The sequence below is a fragment of the Rattus norvegicus genome, chromosome 1 (assembly GCF_021556685.1).
Source record: "Rattus norvegicus strain SHRSP/BbbUtx chromosome 1, alternate assembly SHRSP_T2T, whole genome shotgun sequence".
In the NCBI taxonomy this organism is placed as follows: domain Eukaryota; kingdom Metazoa; phylum Chordata; class Mammalia; order Rodentia; family Muridae; genus Rattus; species Rattus norvegicus.
The window spans coordinates 1,901,021-1,911,512 of NC_141534.1; positions in this window are offsets into that span (position 1 = coordinate 1,901,021).

The following is a 10,492-nucleotide window of genomic DNA, read 5'->3' on the forward strand; positions in this document are numbered from 1 at the left end:
CCATGATTTCATTAACATCCATGCCACAAATATTCCAAAGGCCAATCTTCTCTTGAACAGACTTCAACAGACCATGTGTCAACAGCAATATTTATGAACCCAATAGATTTTCTCAGAACTTTTATAGTAAGACAAGAGTTGAGAAGTTATAAATGTTCCATATCATTTGGACTTTGAGTTGAATCGTGGCACATTATGACTTTCATTCCCTGGTGTAGGGAAGGGAAGTTTCACATGCAACATTGAGCCAGGAGTTGAGCATGTTCACAAAATCTCTTTAAGCTTCCCATGATTCTTGTGATCTGGAGAATATGTCATTATGCTAAATCCAATAATTCCTGGAATCATACAGATTCAACGTGCCTCTTGTTCAACATCAATTCCTATGCAGACATTTAATGGTTTGTAATGCTGATCTCTTGCCTGATAATCAGTTCTTGACACTCAATGACATTTGATAAATATTTTTTTGATGTTTGTTCACACCTCCATAAGATGGTTGAGAATAATATTATGTGTTTTCTTTAAAGGAATGAAAGAATATACCTGTCATTTATGAGAGAGCATTTTATTCCTAATATTATTATATAACATATATTTTTTATGCCTAGTTGGTATATGTTTTGAAATGGTATTGTCTTGGTTTACATTGCAACAAGACAGATGCATGTCTCATATGTAGGTTGATGTCTATAGGCAGCAGAGGGCTGATACCACTTAGGTCAATGATTGTACAGTAAAAAAATAACGTGGGAGAGAAAAAGAAGAGAGAAAAATCAAGATGGAGACAGAGAAGAGTGATCTGCATCTGGGAGGTCTTGAATTGTCAAGGTAGTTGGGGTGGATTTCTGTAATCAAATTTATATTTTCTAGGCAGGCAGCTTATATCCTTACCAACTGTTTGTATGTTTATTGTTTGGATGTATTTTGGATTGAAAATTTAACATAAAAATCCGATTGTTGTGTTAGAGTTTGTTGCATCTTGATTTTTATGTTTAATTGGGTATTTCTTATTTACATTTCAAATGTTATTCCCTTTACTGGTTTCCTGACCACAAACATCCTACAACCCCCACTTCTATATGGGTGTTCCCCTCTCCATCCATAACCCCTTACCCTTTCTCCCCCCAAAAATTCCCTACACCAGTGGTCAGCCCTTGGCAGGATCAAGGTCTTCTCTTTCCATTTATGCCTAGCAAGGTCACCCTTTGCTACATATGCAGTTGTAGCCATGGGTCAGCCTGGGTAGTGGTTTAGTCTCTGGGAGCTCTGGGTGTTGACATTTTTGTTCTAATGGGGTTGCAAGCCCCTTTAGCACTTTCAATCCTTTCTCTAATTTCTCCAATGGAAATCCTATTCTCAGGTCAGTAGTTTGCTGCTAGCATTCACCTCTGAACTTGACTTGTTCTGGCTGTGTCTCTCAGGAAAGATCTATATACAATTCCTGTCAGCATGCATTTCTTAGCATCATCCATCTTATCGAGTTTTGGTAGCTGCATATATATGGGCCACATGTGGGACAGGAGCTGAATGACTGTTCCTTCAGTCTGTGCTCTTAACATTGACTCCCTATCCCCTCCGTATGGATATTTTTGTTTCCATTTGTAAGGAGTGAGGCATCCCCATTTTGATCATCTTTGTTCTTGAGTTTCATGTGGTCTGTGGATTGCATTTTGGGTAATCAAAATTTAGGGCTATTATCCACTTATTGGTGAGAGCATACCACCTGTGTTTTTCTGTGATTTGGCTACCTCACGCAGGATGATATTTCTAGTTCATTCCATTTGCCTATGAATTTCATGAAGTCATTGTTTTTTGATACCTGAGTAGTATGCCATTGTGTAGATACACCGTATTTTCTGTATCCATTCCTCAGTTGAAGGACATCTGGGTTATTTCTAGCTTCTGACTATTATAAATAAGGCTGCTATGAACATAGTGGAGAATGTGGCTTTGTTGTATGTTGGTGCGTCTTTTGGGTATATGCCCAGGAGAGGCAGACCTGGGTCCTCAGGTAATACAATGTCCACTTTTGTGAAGAACCTTCTCACTGATTACCAAAGAGGTTGTTCCAGGTTGCAATACCACCACAATGGAGGAGTGTTGTTCTTTCTCCATATCTTCACCAACATCTGCTGTCAACAGGTTGTTGATCTTAGCCATTCTGACTGGTGTGAGGTGGAATATCAGGGTTGTTTTGATTTGCATTTCCCTGATGACTACAGATGCTGAACATTTCTTTATGTGCTTCTCAGCCATTAGATATTCCTCAGCTGTGAATCTTTGTTTAGCTCTGTACCCCATTTTTAATAGGGATATTTGGCTCTCTGGAGTCTAACTTCTTGAATTCTTTGTATATTTTGGATACTAGCCCATTATTGGATGTAGGATTGCTAAAGATCTTTTCCCAATCTATTGGTCCTAATGACAGTGTCCTTTGCCTTACAGAAGCATTGCAGTTTTATGAGGTTCTATTTGTTGATTCTTGATCTTAGAGCATAAGACATTAGTGTTCTGTTCAGAAAAATGTTCCCAGTGCCCATGTATTAGAGACTCCTCCCCATGTTTTCTTCTATTAGTCTGAGTGTATCTGGTTTGATGTGAAGATCAATGATCCACTTGGGCTTAAGCTTTATACAGGGTGATAAGAATGAATTGATTTGCATTCTTCTACATGCTGACCGCCCGTTGAACCAGCACCATTTGTTGAAAATGCTACCTTTCTTCCACTGGATGGTTTTATCTCCTTGGATGAAGATCAAATGACTATAGGTGTGTGTGTTCCTTCCTATGTCTTCAATTCTTTTCTACTGATCTGTCTCCCTGTCTCTGTACCAATACCATATAAGGTTTTTAACTATTGCTCTGTAATAATGCTTGAGGTCAGGGATGATGATTCTCCAAAAAGTCCTTTTTTTGTTGAGGATAGTTTTAGCTATCCTGGGATTTTGTTATTCCAAATTATTCTGCAACTTGCTATTTTACATCTCTGAAGAATTGAATTTGAATTTTTGTGATGATTTCAATGAATATGTAGATTGCTTTTGGCAAAAGGGCCATTTTTGTTATATTAATCTTTCCAACCCATGAGCATTGGAGGTCTTTCCATCTTCTGAGATCTTGTTTCATTTATTTCTTTACGACTTTATGATATTATCAAACAAATCTTTCTCTTGCTTGGTGAAAGTCTCACCAAGGTATTTTATATTATTTGGCAGTATTATGAAGGGTGTTGTTTCCCTAATTTATTTCTCATTTTGTTTATCCGTTGAGTATAATAAATCTCCTGATGTATTTGAGTTAATTTTATACCCACCCACTTTGTCGTCGTTATTTATCAGCTTTAGTAGTTCTCTGGTTCACCTTTTCTGGTCACTTAAATATACTATTATATCATCTGCAGATAGTGATTCTTAGACTTCGTCCTTTCCAATTTGTATTCCTTTCACCTCCTATTGTTGTCTGATTGCTGTGTCCAGGACATCGAGAAGTATATTTAATAAGTAGGGAGATAGTTGAAAGCCTTGTCTAGTCCCTGATTTTAGTAGGATTGCTTCAAGTTTCTCTCCATTTATTTTGATGTGCGCTATTGGTTTGCTGTATAACGCTTTTAGTGTGTGTAGGTATGGACCTTGAATTCCTGATCTTTCTAGAACTTTTATCACAAAGTTGTGTTGAATTTTATTAAATGCTTTCTAAGCATCTAATGAAATAATCATGTAATTTTTATGTTTCAGTTTGTTTATATTATGATATACGTTATTGGATTTCTGTACATTGAACCATCCCTGCATACCTAGGTTGAAGCCCATTTGATCATGTTGGATCATCTTTTTGATGTGTTCTTACATTTGGTTTTGACGAATGTTAGTGAGTAATTTTGCATCCATTTTCATAAGGGAAATTCATCTGAAGGTCTCTTTCTTTGATGGGTCTTTTAGTGGTTTAGATGTAAGAGTAATTGTGGCTTCACAAAAAAGAATTTGGTAGTGCTCCATCTGTTACTATTTTGTATAGTAATTTGGACAGTATTGGTATGAGATCATCTATGAAGGTCTAATAGAATTCTGCACTGAACTCATGTGGTCCTGGGCTCCTTTTGGTTGGGAGACTATAAATAACTGCTTCTATTTCTTAAGGAGTTTTGAGGTTACTTACAAGGTTTATCTCTTTGAGGGGAATTGAATCTACTGATGTTGAGTGATATTAAGGAATAGTGGTTGTTGTTTCTTGTTATTCCCATTGTTAGAGGTGGCATTATGTTTATGTGTCTCTCTTCTCTTGGTTTTGTTGCAAGGAGATTAGTTTCTTGCTTTATCTAGGGTGAAGTTTCCTACCTTGTGTTGAAGTTTTCTATTTATTATTCATTGTAGGGCTGGATTTGTAGAAATATTTTGTTTAAAATTTTTTTCATCATGGAATATCTTGGTTTACCCTCTGTGTTAAGTTAGAGTCTTGCTGGATATGGTAACCTTGGCTGACATTTGTGTCCTCTTATGGTCTGTATAATATATGTCCAGTATTTTCTGACTTTCATAATCCCTGGGACTAATTCTGGTATAATTCTGATAGGTCTGCCTTTATATGTTACTTGACCTTTTTCGCTTACTGTTTTAATATTTAGTCTTTGTTTTGTGCATTTGTTGTTTTGACTATTTTGTGACAGAAGGAATTTCTATTCTGGTCCAATCTATTTGGAGTTCTGTAGGCTTCTTGTATGTTTATGGCCATCTCTTTCTTTAGGGTAGGGAAGTTTTCTTCTATGATTTTGTTGAAGATATTTACCAGCCCTTTATGTTGCGAGTCTCCACACTCTTCTATACCTATTATCTTTAGGTTTGAACTTTGATCTGTGTCCTGATTTCCTGTATGTTTAGGGCTAGCAGCTTTTTCCATTTTCCATTCTCTTTGATGGTTGTGTCAATGTTTTCTATGATATCTCCTGCTCCTGAAATTCTCTCTTCTATCTCATGTAATCTGTTGGTGATGATTGCATCTATGACTCCTGATATCTTCACAAATTTTCTATCTCCATGGTTTTCTCACTGTGTGCTCTCTTTATTGTTTCTATTTCCATCTTAACTCCTGCATGGTTTTGTTAAATTTCTTCTCCTCTTTGGTTGCGGTTTTCTGTAATTTTTTATTGTATTTTTGTGTTTCCGTTTTAACGGCTTCTACTTGTTTGCTTTTGCTGTCCCATATTTCCTTAAGGGAGTTATTTTTGACTTTCTTAACTTCCTCCATTATGATGATAAAACATGATTTTAAATCTAAATCTTGCTTTTCCAGTGTATTTAGATATCCAGTGTTTGCTTTGGTGAGAGGCCTGGGCTCTGATGATGTCAAGTAGTCTTGCTTTCTGTTGCTTGTGTTCCTGCACTTGCCTCGCCATCAGGTTATCTTCTGTGTTAGTTTGTCTTTTTGTTTCTGAAGGTGGCCTGACCCTCTTATTGACCTGTGTATCAGTCCTCCTCTAGACCTGTTTTCTTGGGGTAGCATGGTGCAGCTGAGATAATTTAGTGCTAGTTCAAATGGCCTGCTATAGCCTAAACTAGCAAGAGCATGATAGCAAGGGTACACATGGGAACTGGTTCAGCTGTTTTTATTTGTTGTTGTTGTTTGTTTTTTTGTTTGTTTTGTTTCTTTACTGCAACACTGATATGCAAACTTATATAACTTAGTTTGACTACAATGAGTGACACAGATGGATCATTTAATGTTATTTTTAACTTTTTGAACTACTACATATACTTATTCTTATAACAGACACACTGAGAGACACCACCTGGACGTGAAGGTAAACCATCAACAGTTCTCTGCACCCAAAGCCTGTGGGAGTGAGAGCTAAACCTTCAAATGTGCAGACATGCCTCTGAAGCCAGAAGAGACTACACTCTGCCCACATTTCTGACTCCAGAGGAAAACACCTAACGCCATCTGGGACCCCGGTGCACGGGGGCCCAGGAAAAAGGTGGTTGCTACCCTCACAGAGAGTTCTAAACCAGCCCCCCACAAGCAACTTGAGCCTCGGGACCACAGGTAAGACCAACTTTTCTCGTCCAAGCGACCTGTCTGGTTTACTCACACACAGGACCACAGGAACACCTGAAGACCAGTAGACACGAAATACTACACCTCGGAAAGGAGAACACTCTTCCCATAACTGGCTAAAACAAAACAGGAAAACTGGTCTACATCATTCCTGACACACAGGCCTACAGGATGGTCTAGCCACTGTCAGAAATAGCAGAACAAGGTTAAACCAGAGACAACCTGATGGCGAGAGGCAAGCACAGGAACCCAAGCAACAGAAACCAGGACTACATGGCATTATCAGAGCACAATTCTCCCACCAAAGCAAACACTGAATATCCAAACACACCAGAAAAGCAAGATCTAGATTAAAAATCGCATTTGATCATGATGCTGGAGGACTTCAAGAAAAACATGAAGAACTCCATTATAGAAACAAAGGAAAACATAAATAAACAAGTAGAAGCCTATAGAGAGGAATCACAGAAATCCCTGACAGAATTCCAGGAAAACACAATCAAACAGGTAAAGGAATTAAAAATGGAAATAGAAGCAATAAAGAAGGACACAGCGAAACCACCCTGGATATAGAAAATCAAATGAAGAGACAAGGAGCCATAGATACAAGCATCACCAACAGAATGCAAGAGATAGAAGAGAGAATCTCAGGAGCAGAAGATTCCATAGAAATCATCAACACAACATTCAACGAAAATGTAAAAAAGAAAAAGGTACTGGTGCAAAACATACAGGAAATCCAGTACTCAATGAGAAGATCAATCCTAAGGGTAACTGGTATAGAAGAGAGTGAAGACTCCCAGCTCAAAGGACCAGTAAATATCTTCAACAAAATCATAGAAGAAACCTTCTGTAACCTAAAGTGATGCCCATAAGCATACAAGAAGCCTACAGAACTCCAAATAGATTGGACCAGAAAAGAAACTTCTCCTGACACATAGTCGTCAAAACAACAAATGCACAGAATAAAGAAAGAATATTAAAAGCGGTAAGGGAAAAAGTTCAAGTAACATATAGAGGCAGACCTATCAGAATCACACCTGACTTCTCGCCAAAGACTATGAAAGCCAGAAGATCCTGGACAGATGTCATACAGACCCTAAGAGAACACAAATGCCAGCCCAGGTTACTGTATCCTGCAAAACTCTCAATCAACATAGATGGAGAAACCAAGATATTCCATGACAAAACCAAATTTATACAATATCTTTCTACAAATCCAGCACTACAAAGGATAATAAATGGTAACGCCCAACTTAAGGAGGCAAATTACACCCCAGAAAAAGCAAAAAACTAATCATCTTGGCAATAAAACAAGGAGAAGAGAAGCACACAAACATAACCTCACATCCAAATATGAATATAAGAGGAAGCAAAAATCACTATTCCTTAATATCTCTCAACATCAATGGTCTAAACTCCCCAATAAAAAGACATAGATTAACAAACTGGATACACAATGGGGACCCTGCATTCTGCTGCCTAGAGGAAACACACCTCAGAGACAAAGACAGACACTACCTCAGAGTGAAAGGCTGGAAAACAACTTTCCAAGCAAATGGTCGGAAGAAGCAAGCTGGAGTAGCCATTCTAATATCAAATAAAATCAATTTTCAACTAAAGGTCATCAAAAAGGATAAGGAAGGACACTTCATATTCAACAAAGGAAAAATCCACCAAGATGAACTCTCAATCCTAAATATCTATGTCCCAAATACAAGGGCACCTACATACATAAAAGAAACCTTACTAAAACTCAAAACACACATTGCACCTCACACTATAATAGTAGGAGATTTCAGCACCCCACTCTCATCAATGGACAGATCATGGAAACAGAAATTAAACAGAGACATAGACAGACTAAGAGAAGTCATGAACCAAATGGACTTAACAGATATTTATAGAAGATCTTATCCTAAAGCAAAAGGATATACATTCTTCTTAGCACCTCATGGTACTTTCTCCAAAATTGACCATATAATTGGTCAAAATATATGCCTCAACAGATACAGAAAGTTAGAAATAATCTTATGCGTCCTATCAGACCACCACGGCCTAAAGCTGGTCTTCAATAACAATAAGGGAATAACACCCACATACACATGGAAGTTGAATAATGCTCTACTCACTGATAACCGGGTCAAGGAAGTAATAAAGAAAAAATTAAAGACTTCTTAGAATTTAATGAAATTGAAGGTATAACATACCCAAACATATGGGACACAATGAAAGCTGTGCTAAGAGGAAAATCCATAGCTCTGAGTGCCTGCACAAAAAAACAGGAGAAAGCCTATGTCACCAGCTTGACAGCACACCTAAAAGCTCTAGAACAAAAAGAAGCAAATACACCCAGGAGGAGTAGAAGGCAGGAAATAATCAAACACAGAGCTGAAATCAACCATGTAGAAACAAAAAGGACAACAGAAAGAATCAACAGAACCAAAAGTTGGTTCTTTGAGAAAATCAACAAGATAGATAAACCCTTAGCCAGACTAGTGAGAGGACACAGAGAATGTGTCCAAATTAACAAAATCAGAAATGAAAAGGGAGACATAACTACAGAAACAGAGGAAATTCAATAAATCATCTGATCCTACTGCAAAAGCCAATATTCAACAAACTTGAAAATCTGCAGAAATTGGACAATTTCCTAGACAGATACCAGGCACCAAAATTAAATAAGGAACAGATAAACCAGTTAAACAACCCCATAACTCCTAATGAAATAGAAGCAGTCATTAAAGGTCTCCCAACCAAAATGAGCCCAGGTCCAGATGGGTTTAGAGCAGAATTCTACCAGAACTTCATAAAGACCTCATACCAATGCTATCCAAACTATTGAATAAATTGAAACAGATGTAGCACTACCGAACTCCTTCTATGAAGCCACAATTACTCTTTTACCTAAACCACACAAAGACCCAACAAAGAAAGAGAACTTCAGACAAATTTCCATTATGAATATCAACGCAAAAATACTCAATAAATTCTGGCAGAACGAATCCAAGAGCACATCAAAACAATCATCCACCATGATCAAGTAGGCTTCATCACAGGCATGCATGGATGGATTAATATACGGAAAACCATCAACGTGATCCATTATATAAACATACTGAAAGAACAAAAGCACATGGTCATTTCATTAGATGCTGAGAAAGCATTTGACAAAATTCAACACCCCTTCAAGATAAAAGTCCTGGAAAGAATAGGAATTCAAGGCCCATACCTAAACATAGTAAAAGACATATACAGCAAACAAGTCGCTAACATTAAAATAAATGGAGAGAAACTTGAAGCAATCCCACTAAAATCAGGGAGTAGACGAGGCTACCCACTCTCTCCCTACTTATTCAATATAGTTCTTGAAGTTCTAGCAGGAGCAATCAGACAACAAAAGGAGATCAAGAGGATACAGATTGGAAAAGAAGAAGTCAAAATATCAATATTTGCAGATGGTATGATCTGCAGATGCAGATGCAGTGATCCCAAAACTTCCACCGGAGAACTACTAAAGCTGATAAACAACTTCAGCAAAGTGTCTGGGTATAAAATTAACTCAAGTAAATCAGTAGCCTTCCTCTACACAAAAGAGAAAAAAGCCGAGAAAGAAATTAGGGAAACGACACTCTTCATAACAGTCCCAAATAATATAAAATACCTCGGTGTGACTTGAACCAAGCAAGTTAAAGATCTGTACAATAAGAACTTCAAGTCTCTGAAGAAAGAAATTGAAGAAGACCTCAGAAGATGGCAAGATCTCCCATGCTCATGGATTGGCAGGATTAATATAGTAAAATGGCCATTTTACCAAAAGCGATCTACAGATTGAATACAATCCCCATCAAAATACCAATCCAATTCTTCAAAGAGTTAGACAGAAAAATTAGCAAATTCATATGGAATAACAAAAAACCCAGGATAATTAAAACTATCCTCAACAATAAAAGGACTTCTGGGGGAAATCACTATCCATGAACTCAAGCAGTAGTACAGAGCAATAGTGATAAAAACTGCATGGTATTGGTACAGAGACAGACAGACAGACAAATGTAATAGAATTGAAGACCCAGAAATGAGCACACACAACTATGGTCACTTGATTTTTGACAAAGGAGCCACAACCATCAAATGGAAAAAAGAGAGCATTTTCAGCAAATGGTGCTGGTTCAACTGGAGGTCAGCATGTAGAAGAATGCAGATCGATCCATGCTTATCACACTGAACAAAGCTTAAGTCCAAGTGGATCAAGGACTTCCACATCAAACCAGATACACTCAAACTAATAGAAGAAAAAGTGGGGAAGAATCTCGAACACATGGGCACTTGAAAAAATTTCCTGAACAAAACACCAATGACTTATGCTCTAAGATCAAGAATCGACAAATGGGAACTCATAAAACTGCAAAGCTTCTGTAAGGCAAAGGACACTGTGGTT